We start from the raw sequence: 27,848 nt of genomic DNA, 5'->3' as shown, positions 1-27,848 counted from the left end.
TATCTGTTCCTTTCTCCATTAATTAGTTATGAATTAATTTGTTGATATGCCTATTCATTTATTTTCATTTTTCCTTCAGTTAGTTATCCATTCATCTGTCCATCCCACCAACATGTATCAGTCCCCTGTGCTAAGCAGATTCTTTACTATATTCTTGGGCAGCACTGTCCAATATAACTGTAAAGTAAGCCACATAAGTGATTTTACATTTTCTAGTAGCTACATTACAAAATCAAAAAGAAAAAATGAAATCGATTTAAGTAACAATCACATGATTTAATAGTTTTGTTATAAAATAGTCTAAGTTTTCTTGTGTATTTCATACATTGTAATATCAAATATAAATGTTAGTAATTTTTCATTAATTTTATGTAACTCAATATATTTAAGATATCATTTCAACATGTAATCAATATAAAAATCTTAGCCAGTGATTTTACCTTCTTCTTTCCATCCTAAGTATTCAAAATCCGGTGTGTATTTTACACATGCAGCTCAGCTCAGTCAGAATGGCCACAGTTCAAGGGCTCACCAGCCAGACCTGGTCTGTGGCTACCATCTTGGATAGCCCAGTTCTAGGTCTTTGAAGATGAATCAGAGAGACCTTTTGCCCTTGAAGAATTCACACTCAGGGGAGGACAGAGAAGTAAGATTTGTTGACTATGAGACTCAGTGCATGTTTCATGCATTATCTTCACATTGAAGTCATAAGATGCTCCCATTTTACACTTAGGGAAGCTAAGATTTAGAGAGAAGTGGTAAAAAGTTCTAGAATCAAATCAACGGAGCATCCCAAAACATAGTGCAAAATGGTGAGACAGAGCAAGGGCTGCGTAGCTATGACTATCTAACTCTGAAAGGGCGCTGCCCAACTCTGCCCAAGGCCAGTGAGGCACAGGAAGCAGACACGGGGCCAGCCTGGATGTAAGAAAGGAGCCACACAGCAAAGAGGTGTATCCAGACAATGCAGATAAAGGGAAAGCGAGGAGAAGAATTAACATCACTCCTTTATGCCCAAGCCGGGCCCTGAGTTCTTCAACTATCTCTGGACAAAGACCCAGGCTGTGAAAGGACATATTTGGGAGAATAACAAAGTTCACACAGGTCAAAAGAAACCTTTTGCACCCAAAATCACAGCCGCCTATCCATTCATAACCAAGAGAGCAAGAATTCTATGGCCAATTCACTTCATAGGACCCAAGCCTGAAGAGTTAGATGACACTGCTAATGGTGACAACGAGAATGACAAGAGCTCACATCGCTGAGCGTTTATTATGACGTTCCCATCACGTCACCCGCACTGGTTCACTGATGCCCTTATTTTGGAGATGAGGAAACTGAGTCTGTTTTCACAGCCTGCACGTGTTACTTGCATAGACCTCTCCAACCCGTCAACTGGGCTGGCCAGAGAGGACACGGTCTGTGGGATGGCCCCTGGGGGTGTAAAGTTCACTGTTTCCATGAAGCTCACATCCAGGGGGAACGAGGAATCCTTTAGAATTCCCATGCTATGCTAGCCATCCATACACCATAACGTGGAGAAAAAGACAGTGACCGGCCACTCCTCTGTGAGGGGACAGGACGTGGTCAGGAGCTTTACAGAAGGAGTAACACTTGGACATCATGACGCTTTCTCTGACTCCCCCAACAAAAATGATCTCTCTCCCTTTTACAAATTAGCCCCTTTGTCAGGTCCTTGGAGCACAGGCTCTGGCCCAGTCCTTTGGGACAATTTCCACCCTCTTCCCCTCCATCCCCAGCACAGCTGGCTCATTCTGTAATCCCCCACCCCACCCCCCCACCCCCCAGCCCTTGCAGGCCCCAGGGAAGGTTTACACTTACTCAACATCATAATGGATCAATGGAGAAATACAAACACTTGGATTTCTGAGAGTGTTTATATTTGTTTAAAAACCCCTGTGTTTCTGGGGTACAGACAAAACACTACCGGCTTAACACTTCCCAGAGATGTACTGTGGGAATGATTTCAAGGTTTTGCTGTCAGTAGCAATATCAATCAGACGGGCTTCCCAGTGGCCTCTGCTCAGGAACAGAAGAGATATCGGGTAGAAGAACAACGGAAAGGGGAGGGAGAGGGAGTAGACAGAGCCAAAGCCTGGTGAAGACAGAGCGATAAAGGGGAGAGAGAGAGACAGCAAATGTGTTAAGGAAACAGGAGGGAGACTGGAAAAAGACAAAGGCTGAAAAAAGGTGATATCGAGTTAGGGAGACTGAAAAAGTCGGAGGAGTAAAAAAAAAAAAAGCACAGAGAGAGAGAGAGATGGGGCCAGACTCAGACTATGTCCGTGAGGCACCAAAATATGGGTGAGCACCCAATGATGAATGCGATGGAGAGAAAAGAACAGAGACAGAGAAGAAAGAGGAGTGAGAGGGTGAGTGTAGAGCGCACCCAGCACCCAGCACCCTGCACTTGCCTTGGGCCTTTGCTCAGCTATTCCTTTTGCCTGGGAGGCTCTTCCCCCAGCTTGTTGCTTTGCTGGCTTTTACTCCTCTTTCCAGCCTGTGCTGAAGTGACATTTCCTGAGAATGGTCTCGCACGGCCACCCCATGCAATGAAGGCCTGTCTTTTCGCTTTTGCCCATTGTTCTCCATCAGAAAAGAACACCCGGTTGATTTCCCTTATAGAACTTCTTGGCTTTTTATTATTCACTTGTTTGTTATCCGTTCCCAGGGCCACCACTGCTTTGCCATATCCCCAGGGCCTAGAATAGTGTCTGGCATAGAGTAGGTGGTGCTTAACAATTGATGAAGAAATGAATGAATGAATGAATGAATGAATGAATGAATGAATGAACGGACGGACGGATGGATGGGAATAAAGGTGAAATTATCCCCAAGAAGGCCTCTCTAGCTACTCAGGCTTCCCAGGTTGTAAGAGCATGATTTTGTGGCTGGGTTAGGTGTTGGTTGGCAACACACAACTGTTTTCAGCAGCTGGACAAAGTGAGAGGCCATCTGTGATGGAGCCCAGAGTGGTGGCAGAGAGAGGATCCTGCATCTGAGGCCAACAGGGCCATAGCCAGACCAGAAGCTCCTGAGAAGAAGGTGGTTGGGAAGCTATTTTCCACTCTGCTTTAGGGGCCTCTCTGGAGTTCCTTTCATACAGAAGTGGTCCCATCCATGACTTTGTTTGGTCTAAAGTTGGAAATGATCCTGTGGGCAAAAGTGCATGGTTTCCACGTGCACCTCTCGGGCAAAGTTCCTAACTTATCAGGGCTGCCATCTGTCCCATTAGGACTAACGCAGCCTCCCTCCCATGCAGGGTTCTTTGCCTCTGTGGAAAGTGCTCTCGGGAGCCATTGATCAAGACCCGCCTCTGCTGACCGGCACTGGAGAGCACTCGGGGGAACATTCCAGGCCAGATCAGAGTGCTTTGGCCTCATCCAAGTCCCTGGTGAAGGACAGTCAGCTTTCTGGAGCCAGACAAGAGGCCATTACGTGTATTTGCCTCTTGATGCCGGCATGGAAGCTGTACTTGGGAAATCGCTGGGTTGACCTGGCTGCAGGAGATGCAGAGAGAAAGCCTTGTGGGAAGGACTCTAGGCATGACATTCCAAAATCAGGCGACGTCTCCAGGTCACGTATAGTGTGACCCACGAACAGTGACTCAATCCAAGAAGAGCATCAGAAGCAACCCACAGCCTCCACCACCGCAACTATTTCTTTTTGCTTCTGACCTTTCTGTCCTTGCCTTCAATTAAACAAATTGAACATAGTTGCCTACATAGAACAAATTCCAGTTCACATTCTGCTTGCCAGGTAATTGTATAATAAACACCTTGTGTCTTTCTAGAGACCTTTATCATTGACATGGCTGACAATTACATGGGTGAGCATGATTTGACTTCCCATTGCCTTACACATGGTCCCTCAAGGGTTACCCAGGTTTTTGCTGCTATGGCTACGGATGCAATAAACATCTCTGCTATACCTATTCCTTTCTTCAAGATAACTTTCTCAGGATAAATATCAGGGTGTGACAATATATTGTCATATTATCCCCAAAGCTGGTACGAATTTGGAGGGTCACAAGTACTATCTGTGCGTACGATTTTTCAACCCAATCTCACCAGCCCTGGGCATTAATAAAAAAAATATTTTTTCCCTTAGGTGGTTGATATAATTCATTTTAATTTCCTTGGACAGAATTAAGTACGAACATTTTTTAAAATGGTTGTTTACCCTTCACACTACTTTATCTATGGGAAGTTTGTTTTATAGATTTGTTCACTTCATCTACTCATCCCTCTTCTGCATGTGTAAATTTGGGTGTAAATCATCACCCTCTGAAGAATGAGGATTTATATATCCAGGGACCAGAATTCTAAATCATGGGCAGCACTCAGAGCTTCCAGTCAGGTCGTCACAAGGGGGTCGGAGCAGCCACACAGACCAGGACAGCCATACTTTGTCCAGCCCCTCCTCTGCTGACCCCTGACTGGGCTAGACTGGAGGGTCAGTGATATTAATGTGCCCTGTGCCTCGGGTACTGTGCCCAGCACTTGCCACAAATGTCTCACGTAATCCTTACAATGACACTGAGAAGTTGACATTAGAATCTCCATGTTACCAATGGAACTGAGAGAAGTCGAGTAATTGATCCAACATCATCCAAACCCGTCAGAATTCACATGCAGATCTAAGGGTCAGTAAAGCCTATGCTATATAACCACCCCACTAGCCTCTGGACGGGAAACATGACCAAAGGATTTAAAAAACAATTGATGAGTCTGATGCCCTCTGTATTAGTCAGGGTTCTCCAGAGAAACAGAACCAATAGGATATAGAGAGATCTAGAAGAGATTTGTCGTAGGAATTGGTTCACATGATTATGGAGGCCAAGAAGTCCCACGATCCACTCCCTGCCAGCTGGAGAATCAGGAAAATTGGTGGTGTCATTCAGTCCAAGTCCAAAGGCTTGACAAGTCCCTGTCTGAGTTGAAAAGCTCAAAAACTGGGAGCTCTGAAGTCTGAGGGCAGGAAAAGATGGCGGTCCCAGCTCATATGACGAGAGCCAGCTCACCCTTCCTCTGTCTTTTTTGTTCTCTCCAGGCCCTGGAAGGGTTGGACGATGCCCACTCACATTGGTGAGAGTGATCTTTTATTCATCTACCAATTCAAATGCTAACCTCTTCCAGAGACGTCCTCACAGGCACACCCAGAAATAGTGCTTTCCCAGCTCTGTGGGCATCGCTTAGTCTAGTCAAGTTGATACATAAAATCAACCATCACATTATCTCTACCCTAAAAGACCTCACAGTCCCCTGAATAGGTAAGTAGAAAGAGTTACAAATCTAGGTGGTATGTGTCAATAAAGACACATGTGGTCAGGAAGTCATTAGGCAGGAGAACCCCTCACTGTGGAGCTGAGGGGGACGTCCTGGAAGATGATGTCTTATGGGGTATTGAAGACTGAATGAGAACTTGTGTGGTGGGTAAGAGTCAGACCGCAGAGTGGAAAGGAGTGCTGAGAGTGGTCTCTCAGAGAATGTGCTCCCGCAGATTGACAGGGCCTGTGTGTAACTCGAGGGTAGGTTTTGGAATTAGACAGACCTGGTTTTGAACCCTGCCTCCTCCCGCTAGCTCTGTGGTTAGATAGTCATTTCACTCTCTGAGCATCAGGGTGTCTACCTGCAAACAGCGATAATTGTTTCACCCGTTGTTGAAGGGATTAAAAGAGCACATGAAAGTAAAGTGCTGGGCCCATACCTGGCAGAGAAGTGCTTGGAAATAGCAGGTGTTGTCCTTGCTGCCATCTTGGAGGCACTCGCTCTTCTCTTCACTGGCCTCCCGCTTCCACCAGCACACCTGCAAGTGTAATCCATGAGAATGACCTCCAAAGGCACAAACCTGTGAACACACACATTTCTGGCCAGTGTGCAAAGCCATCTGGGTTTCAGAGGTAGCCATACCGGTTTCAAATTCCATTTCAGTCACTTACTAGCTTGGACCTGAGACTTTGGACAAGGCACTTCCCTTCATTGAGGCTGTTTCCTCATCTGTATAATGGGCCTAGCAAGTCCCACCTTGTAAGTTATCACGATGCATGATCACGGGGCCCTGGACATAATGTGCACTCAAAGTTTGATGGAAGCCCCTCCAAACCACACCTCCTTCTGAGCACCACACAGGCACTGACTGCTGTGGTCTTCAGCAGCAGCCCCACCTGGGAATTCAGCCTCCAGGGCACCCAGCCTGGCAGGACCTATGGGCAGTCACTGCTGTCCCAGAGGCCGACTTCTCCACATCCTCCCCCAGCTATTGCGGGAAGAAACATGACTCATCGAGGGAAGAGAGTTGGCATCATGTCCCCCGCCACATGGGGCCAGCCAGCAGGCTTGTGGTTAAAGGACCTGCCTGGGTTGCAAAACAGCCAGTTTGCTGTGTTCTGGCATCACGTGACACGGGTGGGCACTGGGGATGGCCTTTTCTTCCCTCGCCCACTGACTCACTGCACACTTGCTCGCAGTCACATGCACTCCCCAGGCCTCAGTTCCCCGTGAATGCGCCTAGCTGCTGGGCTCGCTTACTGAATCGGAAGAACTACTTCCTTTTTTTTTTTTTTTTTATTGCACCATGAGTGTATAAATATATACTCATTCTGAAAAATGTAAGGACTATTTTTATGATAAAGATTTATAGTATAGCAAATATAGAAAAATAGAAATGGGAAACTACCCTTCTGCAGCAATAAATCTGGTCAGTATTTTCCCAAGTATCTTCAAAGGTCCTATCTTCTTTTAAAATTAATTTTAGGTTACATAAGTAATATATAAATGCATTCTTCTGTTGTAAAATATTAGAATATTTCTGAGAAAGCAAGAGTTCCCCTTGACAGATGTCACCTTCAATTCTGTCCCTGTTCAGAGGCAACCACTATTATCAATTAAGTATTTCTCTTTCAAATCTGTTCTTCGTATGGTTCTTCTATGCATATATTACATAGAAGTTCATAGGAAAGGCTGGGTGTGGGGGCATTCCCAAACTTTTTTCAAACTACATGTATCTTTTTACACTTTGCCCTGAATCCAGCAAGGGCAGTTTAGCTCCTTCATCTAATGGAACCAACCACTGTCACCACCAGATGCACGTGCTAAGGGCTGAAATAGGGTTACAAATGGTCCCAGGGACCCTGGCAAGTCTCTGAGACCTGGAGCATTCAGTTAATAGGAAACAAGTTGGCTACCTTGAACCCACACACAGTCTCTCCCTTCAGAAAGAATGACCCTGATTTTCCTTGAGAGCACCTGCAAGGATCCCTATGGGGTTGAGAGCTCTTTCTGGATCCCCAGAGGGTTGATCATAAAGGGAGAAGGTGGGGCATTGGCTGAGCTGCAGCTCAGGGATCAGTAAGAGAGGCTGGGAGTGCTCATCGGCAGCCGTTTGCTGGAGGGGGCTCTGAAGCCTCAGAGCTGGGACAACAACCAGGAATTCTGGAATGTCCCGGAACTTTGGTCACTGCCCCTTTTGTTTCTTTCTCCTCTGGATATGGACCTGTGCCTTAAATCAGCACCATCCCCAAGCCTCATCATTCATCCAATATTAATTAGTGCCAGGTCCCTGCCAGGTACTGGAGGTGCCCTGGTGAGCAAAAGAGACGTAGCCCTGCTCACAGGCCAGTGGCTTGGCTTCAGCAGCAGCAAGCAAGTAGTCCTTGGGGGCTAGTGGCCCACTTTGCCAGGTCTGGGATATCTGGGGTCTTCGGGACAGTGGGATGTAAAGGGGTATTAAAGGGTCTGATCATGACAAACAACCAGCCAGCCTGCCATGAGGGGCTTCTCTCTAGTACTGTGGGGGTCTGGGTAATTCTCAGCCTCTCACCCTTTTCCAGCTATGGAGGCAAATGAGTCAGTCACCTGCAGTCAAAAATTGTAATTAAGTAATTAGTTAACACCCAAAAGACCTGTTTTATTTTACTACGTGTCCCTAGGACCTAGCATGGTACTTGTCATAGCAAATACTTAGAAGGAAGATAAAAAAGGAAAAGAGAGAGGGAGGGAGGGAGGGAGGGAGGGAGGGAGGGAGGGAGGGAGGGAGGGAGGGAGGGAGGGAGGAGATGGGATGGGAGAAGGGAAAGAAGAAAAGGGGAAACAAGAAAGCGGTGAGTGTCCTACATTCATTTATTCATTTATTTGCTTATCTACTGTTTATTGGCCACTTATCATGCCCCAGACACTGTGCTAGACTCCAGGGATATGAATAAAACAGACGAGATCCTGCCAGTCCTGCAGCGTGTATTCTGGCACTTGCAGGCAAAATACCCTTAAAAACAGCATCCTGTGAGTGCATCTTGCAGAACGGCAGTCCCACAAAATGCTCCTCTGTCCAGCTTGACCAGCTTGAATCTGCTACAGTCCTGCTCTGGGTCTTGGACTGTCACAGCCACACACAGTAAAGGTTCTGAGAAGGTTTGCAATTACAAAAAAGTCTGATTAACCACGTCCGTTCCCAACTCTTCCAGCTTCGGTTTGAATTCCACCGCGCATGCTTAAAGGAATCAGGCGAGGTCGCCTCCCCAGAGGCGAGTCTCTCTCCCTCCTGTCCAGCCACGTTCCTCTGTATTCCCGACAGCACGCCCCGCGCCCAGCGGATGGCTCCCGCCACCACAATTTCCGATGCTTGGGTTTCCAGGCACCTAGGGGGACTGACGCTTTGACAGCGCTCCAGGAAACCATGCTGTGTGCCATCTTTCTCCCACAGGGGACAGGACTGTGGAGACGCCTCCTGCCATTCTGTCCTGGGGGGGGACTCAAGTGTGGGAAGAAGCAGAGGGAGAAGCCACAAGACGCCTGGACTCTGATTTGAACAGCAGGAAGGCCGGAGGCCTGGCCTGACCGGAAGGTCCGTGCTGTTATGCCAGAGCTCTAGGTTTTGGCAGAGTCCGAATCCTGCTTGCCAAGGGAACTCAGAGACTGCCAAAGCCCTGTGTGGACCCAGACAAACATCAACCTCGTGTTTCTGATTCACTGATGCTCAGCTCATCAAACTGCTATTTGGGGAAAGCTGCTTCCATTTCAACAAGTCGCAGCACCTCCTTGGGCAATGTGATTAGCTTTGTCCAAAGATCGCTTAGCCAGGTCCTGCCTCTCCCACTTCAGAAACAATTGCAGTCACCAGATGCTCGTAGAGAAACGTACTTCATCTTCCTGAGCCTCAGTTTCCTCCTCCATAAACTGGGGGTGCTATCGACCTGGCAGAACTGCTGAGAAGCTCAAATTACTGAATGCATTGTTTAAGTCCCTGGACTTCGTAAGAACAATTACATTAAACGGTATATATGATTAATAATAGTATTATATTATGATTACTATGAGCATCTTCATCATCCTCATTCCATGAGCCAGTGAGCCCGACGTTGGGGTAGATCGTCTGAGTAATGACTCTCAAGGAATCCCCCTTCTCAGTATCTACATCCTTGTGAATCCCCTCCCCCACCCTGACACTGGGCTTGGACATGTGACTTGGATTGGCCAATGAGACTGCTTTGCCTGAAGGAAGGTCAGGGTGACCTTGGAGAGAGGCCCCCCCAGGTATCCCAGATGTCCCAGCTAGGCCCAGGTCCCAACAGAACAGAACCACAAGAGGCCAAGTGAGGCCAGCAGAAAAGCCACCCAATCCAATAAGCCATTGTTTGACGTGGTATTTTACAGAACGGTAGATAACTGATAGGATGGATTAGCTTACAGCTGCTCTATCGTCTTACCCATTCCTCTCTTCTTTCACTATTTGCTCTTTCTTAATTCTTCTTGTTCAACTAGACCATTTGAATGGGAGGCATATAGAGCCAGGGGCCTGGACAGCAGAAATCATGTTTATCATCTTAATTCGAATCAGTCACTGCCCCAGCCCCTCTCAGATTCGTTAGAGTACAGAGCACTAGGCCCCTCACTGCAGACTGTCGTCCCTATTTTGGAGCACAGCGGCCTGCCAGTCAGAACCAAAATACATGGGCGTTCAAAGTGATTTCAGAGACTCCATTAATGCAGGCTAATGAGAAGGAAGACCAGTCAGAATAAGGAGAAGCGCTCCAAAACACATACCTTAAACCACACTAAATACTGACATGCTACCAACAACTGTCCCCCAGGGCAGCTCTGATGAGTGGAGTCGCTTGGTTTGCAATTGACATATTAATTGTTTGGATGCACATAAATTCCTCCAAAGAATCTGAAACTCACTGTGAAGAGTTGATTCTCTTAAATGCTTGACATTAACCTTTCAAATAGTTGCCTTGTGGGCAGGAGCAATGACCAGGAAAATCCATCTCACATCTCTGCCTTCAGCCCAGGTCCTCCTCCTGGACTTCAGATGTACAGTCACCATGTGTTTATTAAAATGTCTCAATGTATTTCACCAACAGTGAGATCGAGCTGGCACGTGCTGGGTCTTTGGCTTCTTGGACTCAGCCATGGGGCATGCTGGGAACAAGTGCAAAGGGAGACAGGAGGAGGCACGAAGGAAGCAGAAATGTGGGAAAACTAGACAGGGGTCAGGAGCGGGGCATGGGGACCTGCTTCCATTTTCAGCGGGTTTCCAAGGCAGGCAGCATTTGTTCCAAATGTTATGTCCTACTGGGTTATGAGGAGTAGTGATAGCTGAGGAGAACCAAAGGTCTTCTTTCCATTTCACAAACACACCCTTCCTGCCTTGTGGCTTTTGTACCTGCTGTACCCTGTACCTAGAACGCCCTCCTCCCAGTCCTTGCAAAGCTGGCGCCTCGTCAGTCAGATCTCATTTCAAACGTCAGCCCCTCAGAGAGACATTTCCTAATGTTCCCCCACCCTCGCACACAGGCATTTTCCACTTTACGACCCTGCTTTTTCTTCATGGCCCTTGCCAACGTCTTAAGTTATCCTATGTGTGGATTTGTCTACTAACTTTATTCTGTGACTCTCTTGCTCTAAAGCAATATTGATAAGGGCAGGACCACATCTACTTGTTTGCTGCTCTATCTCCAGTGCCTAACACACACCCGGATTCGGTAAGTAGGTATTGGATGAATGAATGAATGATTTCAACAAATTAATGAATAAAAGAAGACGGAGTGAAGTCCCGGCCTTTGAGAACAGAGGGTAAGTAGAGGAAAAGCAGAAATTCAATCATAATGCAGGGACCCAAGGCAGCCAGGATATCTCACTGTAATGCCAGTTTCCCCAAAACTAAGACCTACCCCGAAAATAAGCCCATTAAGATTGTCAGCCAGACGGACACATTTAATATGTTATGACGATGTTCCAGAAGAAGATAACATGACTGTATTTGAATAAATGTAGATTGTTGTACATGAAAAAAATGAGACATCCCCTGAAAATAAGCCTTAATGCGTCTTTTGCAGCAAAAATTAATATAAGACCCAGTTTTATTTTCGGGGAAACGTGGTAGCACAACTCACTCCAGACCCACCTGTGATTCCTAATACGCAGCCTGCCTGTCAGATAGGAAGTGTTCTAAGCCAGCTACTGAACAGAGCGGCGTCACTGGCTTCTGTCTCTTGGATCAGAGACTGGTTGCTGGTTTGCTGGTTCTCAAACTGCCCCAAGACTTCCCCCATTCCCTCACTCAGCCCCTTCTTCAGCCGGATGGGTTTATCTGCCCCATGAGCATTTGACAGGGATGGGAAGACAGCCTGGTTTTGCAAGGAATGATTGATGACCATGCATATCAACTTGGGGGAAACAGTGTCCCATCCTTCAGCTTCCAAGACATGACAGGGATAACATGTGTTCAGGTGAATGTGCATTGGAAACCTCTGGGCAGCTAGAAGCCACGTGGTGGATTGGTTAAGCAAGCAGGCCTGTCTGTCTACCTGTGTTTGCAGCAGCAGTGTTCACAGCAGCTACATGTGGAAGCAAGCCAGGTGTCCAAACTGGTGAGCAACTCAGCAAAATGTGGGCATATGACCTTAAAAAGGAAGGAAATTCTGACACATGCTACAACATGGATGAAACTTGAGGACATTATGCTAAGTGAAATAAGCCAACCACAAAAAAGACAAACACTGTATGATTCCTCTTCTATGAGGTAGCGAGAGTAGTCAAAACCATAGACACAGAAAGTAGGGTGCTGCCTGCCAGGGGTTGCGGGGGAGGAGAATGCAGAATTAGTGTTTAATGGCAACAGAGTTTCAGTTGGGGAAGATGAAAGAGTTCTAGAGATGGATGGTGGTGATGATTGTATTATACAACAGTGTAAATGTACTTAATGCCACAGAACTGCAAACTTAAAAATAGGTCAGATGGTAAATGCTATGTTTGTGGTTAAGATGGTAAATATTATGTTAATGGGTATTTTATTAGGTTGGTGCAAAAGTAATTGCGGTTTAAAAGGTTAAAAATAATTGCAACAACTGCAATTACTTTTGTAGCAACCTAATACCACAATAAAAAAATGTTTTTTTAAAAAAAGAGGAAGAGTAGAAAAAATGTAAAAATAAAGAGTGCAGGCCCTAGGCTCAGACAGACGTGGTTTGACTGCCAGTCCCTCTGCTTGCTAGCCTGTGACCTTGAGCAAGTTTCCTGTCTCCTACCTCAGCCAGGATTCAGTCCCATATACAGATCCAGGCATCTCAAGCAGAAAGGCATTGAATTCAGGGAAGTGAATTTAGTAAACCTTCGGCAGAGCTGGAAGAGAGAAAGGCAGAGTCTGCCCTAGAGTTCAGGTTTGTTTTCGTAGGTGGGGTCCAAAGTCAGCAATGGCCGCCTGGCATAGAGGTCAGGAGGTTACAGGAGACCACCACTGACTGTCACACTGCCCTCCATGCAAATCTTGGCAGGTGACGGGCAGGGAGGCAGAGGCTCATGTGTCTGACCTCACTGCTGGAGAAGAAAGAATGGCTTCTGGGGCACTTCTGCTTTCTGCATCTTGCATCAGTCCACCTCACAGGTACAACACTGTTCACATGGAGAATTCTGGAGGTGAGGGAATCTATAGAACATGGTTGCTGGATTTCTAGTCCCTGAGTCACAGAGGAAAGCGTCAATGTTCACCACCATCTAGATCTAGTATACCTCCCCGACTCTGGGTTTCCTCATCTCTTCCATGCAAATATTAATAGCCCTCATCGCCTGGAGTTTATTTCAGCTAAATGAAACAAGGCATGGATTCTTAGTATAGTTCTCAAATACTCCTAACTCTTTCCTACCTCAGGGTCTTTCCCAATGCTCTTGCTTCTACTCTTTCTTTAACACTGACTACCTTTACTCACCCTTCATGTCTTAGATGAGCTGTCATTTCCTTAGGGATTCCTTCTAAACAAAGTCTAAGTCTCAATTAAATCACCCTATTATCATCATTGGTAGAATCTTCTGCTTTTCCACCATGGCACCCAGCACAACCTGAAATTATACGATATGTATGTGATTATGTGTTTAAGATCTGATTCTCTCAACCGTGAGCTTCCAAGTTCAGGGCCATCGGGCCACCTCCTCCTCACTCACAGGTTGGTCTCACCTGAGGGGAGCAGCCTCAGATCTGGAGGACAGACCTGCAAGGGTCATCTCTTCCCTCTGCAGCTGAAAAGATTGGGGCCCAGAAAGGGGAAGGGACACAGTGATGGTCCATGGTCCAAATCAAAGTCAATACTGGTTGGAAGACAGTGAGAGACGATGGGAAGGCAGGAAGACAGGGGCTCTTGCTGGCTGGCCCCTGCTGGAGCCCAGAGCATGAGAAGGGCTTTCTACCACCCCTTTGGCCTCCCTCCCACCAGGTACCGTGGCTGCACAACAGAAACCCTAAACTGGCCGTGCTCTGGCCTGGGCTGGTGTGTTCAGAGCATTAGACCCCTCACATGGCAAAGGCCTTTCCCTGGTTTTGCAACTGAGGGAGGTACAGACATCACCATACACACCCCACAAACACACACACAGTGTGTGCCTTTAGCTTCCCTGAGCCTCAGTTTCCTCGTCTATAAAACGGCGATAAGAAAACCCACCGCGTGGAGTTCATGAAAAGAGTAGCAGTCAAAAACACAGGGTAGAGTGCTCAGGAAGTGGTAACCCCACCCAGTAATGCTTTCCCACCAACCCCCTCCCCAACATGCCATTCTTCTGTCACCAGCTGTCCTCTCAGGAGCTGCCCCTGGGACCCGGAGAGGGGTCAGGCCCTCCTGCCTCAGGAAGCAGCTGACCCCCACCACCACCAAGATCCTGAGCGTTGGTCAGCCTCTGCCCCCGGATAGGAAGAAATGTTCCCAACAGACGCAGCTGTTCAGCCTGACGCAGCCCAGCCTCGGCCCTACAGGCCTCGTTCTGACAGACATGACCCAAATTTCTCTGCGCATCCCCCGGAGAGTTCAAGGAACTTCCCTCTACAACTCAGAGCAGCTCTATGACCATCTGGGAGAGAGGATCTCCATTTTAAAGCCAAGATTACATCTCAGGGGGTCACTTGCCTGCAGTGACTCAACTGAGTGACAGAGATAGACCATCTTTCTGTGTTTGCTCCTCTTCCCCAGTCCTTACTTACCCTCTCTTTATAACTGGGATAGGATGAAGGGAGGGAGGGAGGGAGAAAGACAGGTCCCGGAGGAACTCTGCCTCCCCAGAAAACCGACATTTGTGAAAGTATGTACTGTAGCCACTTTCCTGCCTGCCTACCTTCCTGCTTTCCTTCTATCTCTCTTTCCTTCCTGCCTTCCTTTCCTCCCTCCCTATTTCTCATTCTGACCCTCTGTGCCTCCCTCTGCCTATGGATCTCTGTAAGTCTCTGTCTCTCTCTGTCTCCATACATTCTGTGGCTGGGTTGGCAGTCAGCCTCTAGCTCCTGGAAGCCATGTCAAATCCCAGTGAGGGCTGATTTCTGGTCCAAAGCAGTATCTGGATTTGGGGGAGGCCTATACATTCTGAAAATGGCCATCCCACTTTCGAAGACACACAGAGTTTCATTGTATCCAGGGCAAGTCTGGCTCTTGAAGGACTCAGACCCCAGGCACGTCCTTTGCCCCAGTTTCTAAGACCAGCCAGTGTTGGCCAGACTTGTTGGGATACCAGCAGTTCAGGTGCAGCCATTCAGAGCAGCGATTCAGTGAGGTGTGGCAGGAGAGAAAGCAGGAGGTGGATGTTGAGATCAAATGGTGTCATTAATGTCAATTAGGGAAAAGGGCCATTATCGCCATCTAGTCATCAGCATCACAGGTGTGCCCCCTGGACACCCACCATGATGCAGCCATTAAATGCCCACCCCCTCTCCTCCTCCTACTCTTCCTCCATCCCCTGGGGGTGTGGGGTGTTCCTCTGACTGCACCTTTACTCAGGTAGAGTTCCCCGAGAGACAGAGTACAATACATTCTAGGAAAGGGCTGCCTTGAGAGGTAGTGAGCTCCCCATCTTGAGAGATATCCAAGACAGTGATGACTTCCTAAGTCTGGGATAGAGAGGATAATCACTGAACTGCCTTCCAAAGCTCAGACCCAAGAGTCTTCAGGAAAGAAAATAATTTTTAATGCTATATATTAATATATAAATTACATATATGTAAACACACACACCATGCACAATTCCCACCTTAGAGAAGTGGCAGCATGACTTCTAAGGTTAAAAGCACAGGCACACAGTGAGGTCTCAGAGTCACATCATTGTGACTCCAAAAATACCTGTCTTTCTTCTTCCAAACTTCATTCGAAAGAGACATGTGTCTTCTTGGAGAGTAAGAATCCAGGCTTAGGAGCCAGACAGACCTGAGTTCAGATTTGCTACCCACCAGCTCTGTGACCTTGAACAAGTCACTGTCCCTCTCCGCCTCAGATTCCAGATGGGGACAGAAGCCCACCTCATGGTGGTGGAGAATAAATGAGATTATGATTCTCAGGTTCCCAGCCAGGTTCCTGACACATAATAAGTGCTCAGCAAATGGGTTGCTTTTATGTGGTAACACAGCAGACATGAGGGTTTGGCTCCAGAGAGTGTCCTAGGAGTCACAGTGGTGGGTGATAGCCCCCCACAGTCACATGACCCAGATGATATAAGAATCTTGGCTTTAGCCTGAGCAGACACTGCCAGAGCCTTTCTCCCTGCCCTTTTATGACACAATGTGTCTTTGTGGGTCTGAACTCCCAACATCCCTGCCCTGCCCTGAGCCAAGAAACCCTGGTCTCCCACCCTGCTCCAGACTTCACATGAATCCTTTAACCATTAAGCACTAAACATGATGTTTTCCACCCTCAATGGTTTCTAAACAGTAATTAGACAGTGGAACACCCTGCTAGGGTGGGAGGGTAAATATCATTAGTGTAGGAGGGGGTGTGGGGTAAGTGGAGGTGCTTGGAGGCTTGGCACACAGCAGAAACGGGGCTGGCACCAGGGCAGACAAGGTCTGGTGGAGCAGTTCTACTGCCAAATCCCCAGTGCCAAGCACCCTCTCAGGGAAACCTAGCTCTGAAGCTCCAAGGACCAATGATACAGTAGACAGAGCACTGGCTTTGGGGTCAGGAAAAGCTGACTTTAAAAATCCATCCCCATTATTGCAAATTTGGACATAGTCTCTAACCACACTAGGCTCATTTCCTCACCTACAAAATGGGGAGGATATTATCAAGCTCATGGAGTAATGGTAAGGATATAACGAGAAAATGTGTGTGAAGTACGGGGCACAGCGCTTAGAACAGAATGAGGTTCTATAAATGGTACCGGCTACTACTCAAATGGAGCCATCAGGATGTAGCCTCCAAAGTCACAGCATAAGGTGACAATCATGAGTACCCAACATATCCCTTTAAAAAAAAAAAAAGTCTCCATATTAGTCAGGATGCATTGGGTTATGCCGCTATAACAAGCAAGCCCCAAATCTCAGATAAGACCACAAAGATTTCTCTCATGTCCAGTGCCAATGTTTCTCATCGGCAGTGAAGTTCCATTTGCCATAGTCACTCAGGATCCCAGGCTTACAAAGCAGCCACCAATTGTCACCACGCCAGAAGAAATAAAACAGCTCTGGTGGTCCTTGCCCTGACAATTAACTATTTTGACCCAGTAGTAACACACATCACTCATTAGTTGGAACCTCTCACGTGGCAACACCCCAACACAACATTGTTCAGTTTTCTGTGCACTCAGAAGGAGAAAAGACCTGGGTGCTGGCAGGCATCATTAATTGCTACCATGGGATCCACACTGGGGACGCACACACCTTCTCTCAATCTGTCCACAAGGCCAGATTTTCTGTCCAGTATTGGAACAAATTGCCGTTTCTTCGCTTGAACACTGGAGGATAAAATAAATGTGCACTTGGGACAATGTCGCACGAAAATATTCAAATCTTCAACTACTAGAATCACGGTTGGTGCTGCAAGGTACTCGCCTGTAGAAAGGCACCTGGAGTTGAAGCTGACACCCACCCAGCAGGTTAACTTCTCCCCCTCAGGCTCACTCTGGGTCTGTGTCACTGAGTAGATTAATGGCCACAATCATCTCTGCATTTAAATTTTTGTTTGCCTTTCTTTTTGTTTCAAAGCTGAATTGCGTGAGTTCAATGCCTGTAAGATATAAGACCCCTTCCTAATACAACTTCCTGGGGTTCCACTGGTCCTCATAGCAGAAAGAAGAGCTTCCCCAAGGCTATTTTATTAAGTCTGAGAGCTGTGCTGCTACGGGCTGTAGCATCTCCCCTTCTGAGTCTGGTATGGGACACCTTTCTTCTCTCCTGCTCTTCTCCTTCTACCGTATAACCGCAGCCAAGGGCTTTGGTTCCAGTGTCCCCTAAGACCATGATGTCTTGTGGAACAGCCTCCTGTCGAGGGGACCAGTGCCTCCAGCTAGGAGGACAAAAGATAGATAGACTTGATGCTCAGAGACTCATGTGTTCGGAGGCAGAGCTTAGAAGCCCACTTCTGGGCCCTCGGTCAACTAACGTGCTGTGTGTCATCCTCCTGTGGACACCTTGGTTCTGAAAGTTCTTTGGAGCCAGAAGTAAGGACCCAGCATGAAGAAGGGCAAATTTCCGGCTGTAAGATAGTACAAACCACATCCTGCAACCAGTGTTTGCTTGGTTGGTACATAAATATATATATATGAGCCTGAACGTCAATGTCCTCATCTATGAAATGAAAAATGAGCATTATAACAGTGACCTCACAGTTACTTCTCCATCTAAGAAATGACTTAGCACTACATGGGAAGCCAGAATTCAATAGAAGCGTAGGAGCACTTCCCGAGCACCTGCTGTGTCCCAGGCACCTGGCTAAGGGTTTCACAAAGGGGTTATCTCATAATTTCACCACGTTTAAGAGAGGCACTCTTTTCCATTGTATAGATGAGGAAACTGACGCTGTGAGAGGCGAAGTGACTCATCAAGCCTGGCGGAGTTTGCACTTGAGTCCTGGTCTGTCTCCCTCCAAAGGCCATGCCTCTTCACTCTCTTGGATGCACCTGGGAAAGGAGTCCTATGGCCTCCACCTAGATTTCAGGCCAAGCAGGGAGGAGCAGTGGGTTGAGAAAGTGGGCAGTACTGCCAGGTTGGTCCTTGGAGACCAGAGTCTGTGTGGAAGGTGGCCAGGAAAGCTGGAAACGTGGATAAGCTCCACCCAGATGCGTGTTCTGAATCCATTGGTCCATTTGTTCAGAAAGAGGCTTCCAAGCCTGGACTTGTAATTAATGACAGGTGCAATCACCCTACTATGCACACAGATTGGGGGTCAAGGCATAGGGTATCCATGTGTGCCGTGCTAACCTCTTTCACAAACAACTTGACAAACGAGTAAATACCGGTGAGCATGTTGAGCCACTCACTCTACCTGTTCCTTGACCCAGCTCTCACATGCATTCCCTCCTTCCCATTTCCTGGTCACACCAATTCAGGTCTCACTGCCCAGACAGTTCCAACAGATTCTTGACAGGTTTTCTGGCCAGCAGCCTTTCCCTGCATCCAGCCCAAAGGCCCAACACGCCACCAGAGTCATCGTCCTGAAATGCAAACCTGATCCATCTTATCCAAATTGAAAACAAACAAACAAAAACCCTTCCAGGGATTCCATTCCTTTCAGGGTCAAGTGCAGGTTCCTAGCCATGGGCCTCTAGGTTATTCACCACCCAGTTCCTTTTAACCTCTCCAAACTTATCTCCCTCCCACATGCTCAGGAGAATTCCCAGGTCTTTTCACACCTAATTGTCCTCTCACGTACAGTATTTTCCTTTATGCTTCCATGCCTTTATACAGGGGTCCCTTTGCCAGGGTGGCCTTTTCCTAATTCTCAGCTTAGGGAAAACCCATGTAACTGCAACAGGAATAGAAATCGTTAAAATGTGAGTATTTGAGATCTTCTCTGCTCCCTAATTCTTTAGGCGGCACAAGCGGGATGCCTGTAGGATGCAGAGAAACTGAGTTCTCTAACAAAGAGCTGAGGCATAGGTAATCTGGAGGAGATATCGTTTTGAAAAATACAAGAGAGCTGAGAGTAGACGAGGCCTGTGATAGCGACAGTTGAGACTGGAAAATAGAGGGAGTTTGGGGGAGAGTCCATATAGAGGATACTTGAGTGGGGAAACAAGAAGGAGAGATGTTTATGAGTCGCTCTCTCCCATTTACTGTGTTTCCCCGAAAATAAGACCGGGTCTTACATTAAATTTTGCTCCAAAAGACGTGTTAGAGCTTATGCTCAGGGGATGTCCTCCTGAAAAATCATGCTAGGGCTTGTTTTCTGGTTGGGTCTTGTTTTCAGGGAAACATGGTAGCACTTCCTCTAGTAACTGAATAAAGGCTTAAACTACTTTTGAAAATGTTGTTTACCTTTTTCACTATCTCACTTTAAAACACCAAAATCAGACTGAGCCATGCGGGATGTGAAGATTTATTCAGGTGACACATTCTTCAGAGTTTAAATCAAAGCTCTTGAAGCTTGCCCAACCTCCTCCCCTGACCCATCAGAATTAGTCATTTCTCTCTGTATAGAACCACAGCACTTTATTATATAAATCTTGTTGTGAGGCTTCACACTGGGATATTTTATTTGACTATGTAGTCTCCCTGGCATCAGTCTTTAAGGTTCTTGGAGATCAGGGATGACTGTATCTCCACCATCTCTGAATCTCCAGCTCCCAGGACAAGTCTTAGCATAACGTGATCATCCATTCTTGTTGAATAGACTACTAAACATTGAGCTGTCTTATGAGGGCTTCACCCAGCTGACCCAGCACCCAAGGCTCACCTTGGCCAGGCTGAGATGGGCGGCACCACTAAAAGAGGTCAGCCTCACTCCTACGTACCAATCACTAGTTTGGGTTCTGACCACTTCCCGCTGAAGATGGAAAACAGGAGTTTAGAAAAAGCACCTGAACATTCAGAACCACAAAGAGGACATGTCTAATTTGGTTCAAAAAAATGTACCTGTGCCTCTTCTCCTTCTCATTGCCCAGATTCAACCACGCCCAGGAAAACTTTGTTCAACCTTCACCTTGCCTACAAAGTCAAATTCCAGCTGGGCACCTTTGCCATAGTTATGCCTGCAAGCATCTCTGGGGAGTATGGAAAGAAAATAAATTCCAATGCCAACCACCCTTCTAGTGGTCAGGCTTCATGCTATCCCTAAGTCTGGGAAGATTTTACGTCATGGATCTTTCTCTGCTATGGGCCTCTAGGATTATCTGAGTATTGGAAAGACTTCAAACATATGCTCCCTCCTCATTCAATGCATTGAGGGGCTGGTCTCTGGGATATTCCGTGAAGCCCCAAGTAACAATGCAGAGAGCTGGAAATCAGACAACTTCTTTCATGCCTCACCAGAAGCATAGAACTCGGGAAACTCCTCTACCTCAATGGATACTAAATAAAAAGAGAGAGTTGGAAACATCCATGGGAGACCTAACTCCATAAATGGTACGAACCTTCTAAAGAAATACCCTCCTGGAAATTTGAACTAATCCAGAGGTCGTGTGTCCCTGAGGGAGAGTAACAATGAGGTGACTATCCAAGGAGAAGAGATGGAAACAGCCCTCTCTCATTTCCTGCCCATGTGCTAGCCTTTCTTTCAAGGGTGTCTACTTTTCCAGGGTTTCCCCTCTTATTTTATGAGGACCTGTGTATGCCCTTGAGGAAGAGAACAGAAGGGAGGCTTGCCAACCTCCAAGCGGGACTAGTTGGAACCCAGAGTCCCCTGTGTCTGTGAACTGTATGCCCATGAGGTCTTGATTCCAAATCTGACTTCACGAATGGGTGGCCAAGTGACCGCAGGCATTGCTTCACCTCCCAGAACCACAGTTTCTTTAAAATATATAGTTCAATGGCTTGCTCTGGGGATTCGATGAGATCATGCGTGGCCAAAGTGCTTGGCAGATGGTGAGCCCTTGGTAATTGTTAGTCATTATTATTACTACTATTAAAAACGTTGGCGTGCTTCGTTTGCTTATATTCATCCTCATAGTGCCCTGAACGTCCCCCTTTGTAGCTTTCTCCACGTCTGTCGTTTCTGCTCAGTGTCTGTCTTCCCACATGTCCCATGAGATCTAGGGGTGGATCGCAGACCACATCTGTCCTGTTTGCCACCATTGCAGGTGCCTAGAATCATAATGAATGCTCAAAAAAAAAAAAAAAAAAAAAAATATATATATATATATATATATATATACACATATATATGTATGTATATATATTTTTTCAACTTAATTCATTTACGTTCCACCCATCCCCATTGCAGTTTCTCTTCTCCGAAGTTGTTGCCCATTACCATGTTAACCTCACACACCCTTTGCCTCTCTTTCTGCCAATCCTAAGTCTGACGAAGCCTAAACTCTTCAGGAGAGAGCATATTGAGGCCTCATGTACACATGTCAACAGACAACCTCTTGGGCTTTTCGTCTTCAGGCCCGCAGACAGACACTGGGAAAAGGAGCAGGACGAGACTCGGGGGGACTGCTCCGAAAGTGTGGTTGAGGGAAGCAAATGCGGTGATCAGCTCTCTGTAACACTGGCAGATGCAAGCGGGGAGGACAGAAATAAGCATACCAGACAAATGTGAGAGCCAGGTGTTATTATCCCCCTTTTAAAGGTGAAGAAACTGAGACTCAGGAAGTTGAAGTCACTTGCCCAGGGCAGCTACAGCTCCCTGGACACTGACAGATGTATTTGAAAGAGAGCCTCTGGGTAGGCGGGCATCTGAGCTCACCTACACACACCCCACCTCTCCACCCTGTCCCCCACCCCATAAGGTACGGGATGGTGTCTGCAAACCCAGAGGGTACAGTGTCATCTGGCTTAGTCTGGTGACATCAGATGCTGGATTGAGCAACTCAAGCAGCCCTCCACATTTGAACTGAGTCCTCTTCATTCTGGAGACACCGTACCCTGCAGCTCAGTGATTGGGGGTGAGGGGAGAAGAGGAGTCCATCCTATCTCTGATCCCAGAAGGAAGTGTGAGGATTCAGAACCTCTGGTAGCCCTCAATTTGAAAATCCCACCATTGAGGTAGTTGGCTGGTTTTCACCTGCATCAATAGAGACAGGGTGTGGGGGTCTGGGTGTGTCCTGGGGGATCCATATAGGGACCAGACAGAGGCCAAACACATGCCCACAACTGGATCACTGCCTCACTGTCCCTCAAGCTGTCTTGACTGTTCCCAACTACCTCTCTCCTCCACATTTGTTTTCTGTTTCTTTCCCTCCCCGCCCTAGTTCTCTCCTTCTTTCATCCCAGGGGAAACAGCACTTGATTTGAAAATATATGTATTATTTAGGGTTCAGTATATATCCATCACAAAGTATCAACCTGACTGCCATATTGAGACTATAGAGATGTCTTACTTATGCCACATAGACTTTTTGAAGAAAGTTTGAATGTTTTGCCAACATGAAAATTTGTAGGATTTCATGTAAAAATCTAGATTTCTGCTTTTTATTTTTATTTTTTATTTTTTTTTTTTGAATAATTGGAAAGCTAGCAGTTCTGAGCTCAACTTCTCACATGGCAACAGTTGGCTGAAGTTTAAATACATCTGGCCCTTTAGGTCAGAATATTTTTCCTACAGCATTTTTTCCCCCTAAAATTAGTCTGTTTCACTCATTTGGTTACCTGGCGTGGGTATACGTTTGTGTTTGATACTCTCTGTTCTTCTCTTAGCTCAAAAATTCCCATTATATAGAAGAGAAAACTGAGGCACCAAGAGATTAACAATTGGCCAAGGTCACCAGTGGGGGGCATCCCTAAGGTCTTCCCTGACAACTGCCCTTCAGCAATTCCCCAGGGAGTGAAAAAAAAGCCCCCTCAATCTGCCCTATTCTCTACCTTCCAGGATCCTCTCCTGCCAAGCCTAGAGGTTAGGAGGAGTTACAGAAGACTCAGGATGACTCAGGTGAAAGATGGACTCAGATGCGTGAGTACTAGGCCCTCATCATAACAAGGTCTCCTCCTCTGCAGATGGCTTGTGGGGGCGGAGCTGCCACCAGAGCAGGTGAGGACATCTCTGAGCACTATGTTGTCCTTACATGCCCTCTCATTGCCAGGCCTTCCAGGCAGTGGGTCCCCTGAACTGGTAGCACAGACTCCTCTACCCAAGATTTACTCATAGTCCTATTCCTCAAGGGTGAGAGTCTCCTGTGCTGGAGGTACGCACGCGTGCACACACAGTACCCAAACAAACACACACAATATACACCTGTACCTATATGCATACACAAACACATGCACACACATACATACATATGCACACACACATGCCTACACATATAACATGCATGCACACATAAATGCATGCATGCAATAAACAGACATACACACAAACACACACACACATACACACAAAACTGAGAGAATGCCGAGGTGAGCAGTGAGAGTGTGAAGGGAAGGGAGAGTGGGAGGGAAAATCTTTTTTAAATTACTGTATAGTGAGTATTTGCTCTGTGCCAGGCATTGTGCCGTGTTTTTCATGCTTCATGTTCTTCAATCCTCTCAACATCCCTTTGAAGTGGTATATTTTTATTTCCTCTTTTCAGACGGGAAACAGAAGATTGGAGAAACTGGACAACTAGTCCCAGATCTCACAGCTAAGATATTTCACAGGAGATCTGAGGTTTGAACTGTTGCCTCTGACAGTGCATTCTCCTTAAGTGCCAGACTCTGTGCTGGGCTTCGAGAATACAGAAGTGGGAGAACATTCCTGGTAGCTCCCCTCACAGGGCTCCCAGTCGGGGAGAGGGAGGCAGACATCACCCTCCCAAATTGGAAGAGGGGACAGAGCTACTAAAACCTCAAATCAGGAAGACTATTTCAATCACAGTTTCAGAGACAATCTACTTTATCCTACAAAAAGGCTTGGGAATCCAACTGTTGGGGTCCTGCTGTAACGAACGCCTGGATGCCCTGGCCCGTTCTGAGACTCCTCACACCTGAACCCCACCACTGTGAGTTGCACAGGAATGTAAGACGGCAAGGACATCACTACTTTCGTCTACCAGGGTGCATTGGGCTGTACAGGACTGATGTTCAACAGCGGCCCCATGTGGACGGAAGCAAAATGATACTCCTATGAACGGGTCAGAATGTCTAGTTCTCTCACCTGGCGTCTGGGAACAGAATGGGCTCCCTTCTGACTGTACAGGACCCCAACTGGTCCTTGGAAAAGAATGAAATCTAAATGGCTTGGGTTACCTGGGTTCTCCCTCCTACATTTTTCACCCCTTGAAACCTGGCAAACCTCTTAACTCCTCAAACCTCAGGATACTCAACTGTCGTTCTGAAGTAACACGTGTTGCTGGGCATGTTCAGAAATGTCATCTCTTTCAACTCTCACGACAACCCAGGTACACAGGCAGTTGATTCCATTTCACAGAGGAAGAAAGAGGTCCACAGAGGTTTAAGAAACTTTCCTCACTTTACAACAGCCATAAGCAGCAGAGCTGGGATTCAGACCCAGGCCCTGAAACCCAGAGGCTTTACTTATTCATTTATTGCTTCATTCAAAATATTTATTGAGCACCTACTATATTCTAGACACTTGGACTACAGCAGTGACAATAGGCAAATATCTCCACATGCACGGCATTTAACCTTTCTGCTCAGTCATGCTGGCCCTCTAAAACTGGTGACACAAAGAAAGGGGCGACAGGACTGTCGTGACCCCAGTCGGCCCCAAGAAGCACACCAGCGTCAGAAAAAGGGCAGTGACACCAAATGACCAATGCTAGCCCCTCCCACAGGCAGAGATGGAGGCTGATGAGAACCACTTCCTGCGTGCTAGAAAGGGCAGGGTCAAGTTCTTCAGCACCTGTGGCTGGGCTGGGCTGGGCCAGGGAGAGACACCCTGGAAACGGCAGGTCACAAATCTGCTTCCCTGCCACCTGGAGCCCCAACCTGTCCTCAGCCAAGCTCAGAAGCCATCGCTCAAGTTTACAATGTGCTGTGTGCGGGTTGCAGACCTACCATCATCCGTAATGGGTTGTTGTTTTTATTTTCCATTTATAGAGGAGTGTGAGTTACTACCTGTGGTCAGCAGGGCCATTAAGCTGCTCCAGGGACTGAGATTTACATATTGGCCACGTGACCTGCAACAAGCACACAGGGGGAGGAAAAGAGGATGTTTACAGTCTAATTAGAGCTGGGGATTGATACACAGGGATAACAGAGAACAGCCCCATCAAACCCCCTCCCCTAAAACCAGAATGCCCTCGTCCATGATGTACTCCCCAGTGAGAACCACAGTGGAGCTCAAACTGGAATGAAGGACCAGGAGATAAGGAAAGCACTCAGAACAGTGTGGATACATTTCCCCCTTGACCGGCCAGGGAGAGCCGGGAAGTGGGTGCGGAGGAAGTGGGGATGGGAGGCCCTTCACTCCTCCCCACCACTGTATGCAATTAACGTAATAATTAAATCTATTATCTGAACAAAGGTTGCTGACAACCAGTTAATAACATGCTGCAGCTTCCACGGCTTTCATCCCAAGATCTCAAAACACGTTATAAATAATTAAATGCTATTATTTAGTGATTTGTGTAATCAAAGGACTTTACAACCATCACATTTTTTTTCTTTTGCTGCACACAGCTCAGCACCATGATCTCAAATGAGGAAACTGAGGCACAGAGAGAGGCCAGGTGAACTGGCTTAGATCGCTTGACACTTCACTGGGACTCTTGGTACCCACCGCACTCCTTCCTTCCCCACGGACTCAAGGACCAGCCCTCAGCCTGACGTTACACCCAGGCACAATTATGTAAATGTTGCCTGCTGGAATCATCCCATTCCCCCTGGGGCAGGGGAAGGGATCCAGCAGGACAAACCTGGCACCTCTTATTCTGTCCTCTGCCTTGACCCCCTTTTACTATTTGACCCTCTACCTGGAACACAGCTGTAAAGTGTGCCCCTTTTTCACGTGGTTTAGCAGAGGAACAGGTTTTGATCATTATGAGCCAAGTACACATTTCCACCAAGTGTCCATAAGCCAGTGCCCTCTGCCTCCATTTAGATGCTGCCTCCTGAAAGCTATCATTTTCTATTTCCTGTAACTAACATGTATTAGGAGCTAGATTCACACGTATGTGCGGGATCTTACATCCAAAGAGATGTTTCATCATCGTCTGCTGACTGAGCTGTAGAAACCAAGCCAGAATCCACTCAGGCCAAGGGCTGTGGGAAGCCGAGAGCATCGCACTTACGCATGCATGGACATAAACCATCATGGCCCCTCTGTCCTGCACTGTCCGAAGCACAGGGTGGGCCTGAGTAACTAAGGCTCCCACGGTTGGCCTTGAACTGACCTCTGTCATGATACAGGCATTGTGAATCAATTTTTTGATTACTTATCTATCTTCTCCATCAGCCTGCGATCCTTATTTCAGGATCTTTCTTATAGTTCCTTAATACTGTGAACAATGCTTTGTGGTAGACATGATTATACCCATTTTACAGGTGCAGAAACTGAGGTTCAGTATTTACCCAAAGCCACATAGATAGTCAATGCCTTAATGTTGAAGAGACTCAAGTTTCTTTGGCCCTAAATTTCATGTTCTTCTCACAATCCCCCAATTAATACATCATCCAGTCCATCTGACTAATGATCAGTGTAACCATCTGATTCACTCAAACTCCCAAACTCACTTCTGCCTCAGTTCTCTGGAAGACCAAGGCCACATCCATAGAGTACAGAGCACAGAGGAGAATTGGCAAATACCCGTCTTAGGCATCCAAACCAGAATATTTGGGGGTAAAGGAGAATTTTTATTATCATCATAATTGCCAAGACAAATAAAATTAAACAGACCGTGCCAGATTTCTTCATTGCCTTGAGGACATTTAGCTATATCTGCACATAAGTGAAATTACAACAGGTCTTAGCCAATCATCTTGTCTGTAAGGATTAAGCAATCTGTGCCTCATTTTTATTCATCAAATATTCATTGGGTACCAGTGATGTGCCAAGCCCTGAGCTGAATGTCAGGATGACATGGATGACTGAGACAGTCCCCACCCTTGGGAAGTTCCCAGTCCATAGAAGCCATGGTGTGCAGCTCCCAGGCACTGGGACCAGTGGAGAAAGGCAGGAAAATCATGCAAACCCAGTCACAACTGCAATGGGGTTGAAGCTAGCGACAAAGTCTGAGGCCACCAAGCAGAATAAAGGGGACGGCACAGGCTTAGGTTTCTCTTTTCGCTCCTCAGCGTCTGGGTGACCACCATGAAATTCTTCCTATAATAACTGGGAGTCTTCATGAGTGGGAGGCCAACCATGACACTGGCCTTACACGCTGCTCCCTGCTAGAGGGGGGACATTAGGCTCTTCTCTTCACCCCCATAATGATGTTCTCCCTGGGTTGGGGAGGACCCCATTCCCACCAAGGGAACACACTGTTGGGTGCCCCATCCAAAAATGATTACTTAGGACAAAGTCTAACAGCATCTTCTCTGGGGTCTTG

General features: G+C 47.0%; 1 long non-coding RNA gene across 1 annotated transcript in view; it reads right to left on the bottom strand.

Annotated features, from left to right (window-relative positions):
* Positions 1-5,709: 5,709 nt before the first annotated feature.
* Positions 5,710-27,848, bottom strand: part of LOC109456678 (uncharacterized) — a 116,720-nt gene continuing 94,581 nt past the window's right edge. Inside the window, exon 6 of the long non-coding RNA XR_012491314.2 lies at positions 5,710-5,829. This is a non-coding gene — a long non-coding RNA (uncharacterized LOC109456678). The remainder of the gene's footprint in view (positions 5,830-27,848) is intronic.

The sequence above is a fragment of the Rhinolophus sinicus genome, chromosome 13, assembly GCF_057876585.1.
Source record: "Rhinolophus sinicus isolate RSI-liver-muscle chromosome 13, RSI-T2T, whole genome shotgun sequence".
NCBI lineage: Eukaryota > Metazoa > Chordata > Mammalia > Chiroptera > Rhinolophidae > Rhinolophus > Rhinolophus sinicus.
The sequence above is the reverse complement of the archived record's forward strand: the minus strand, read 5'-3'. Positions and strand labels throughout refer to the sequence as shown.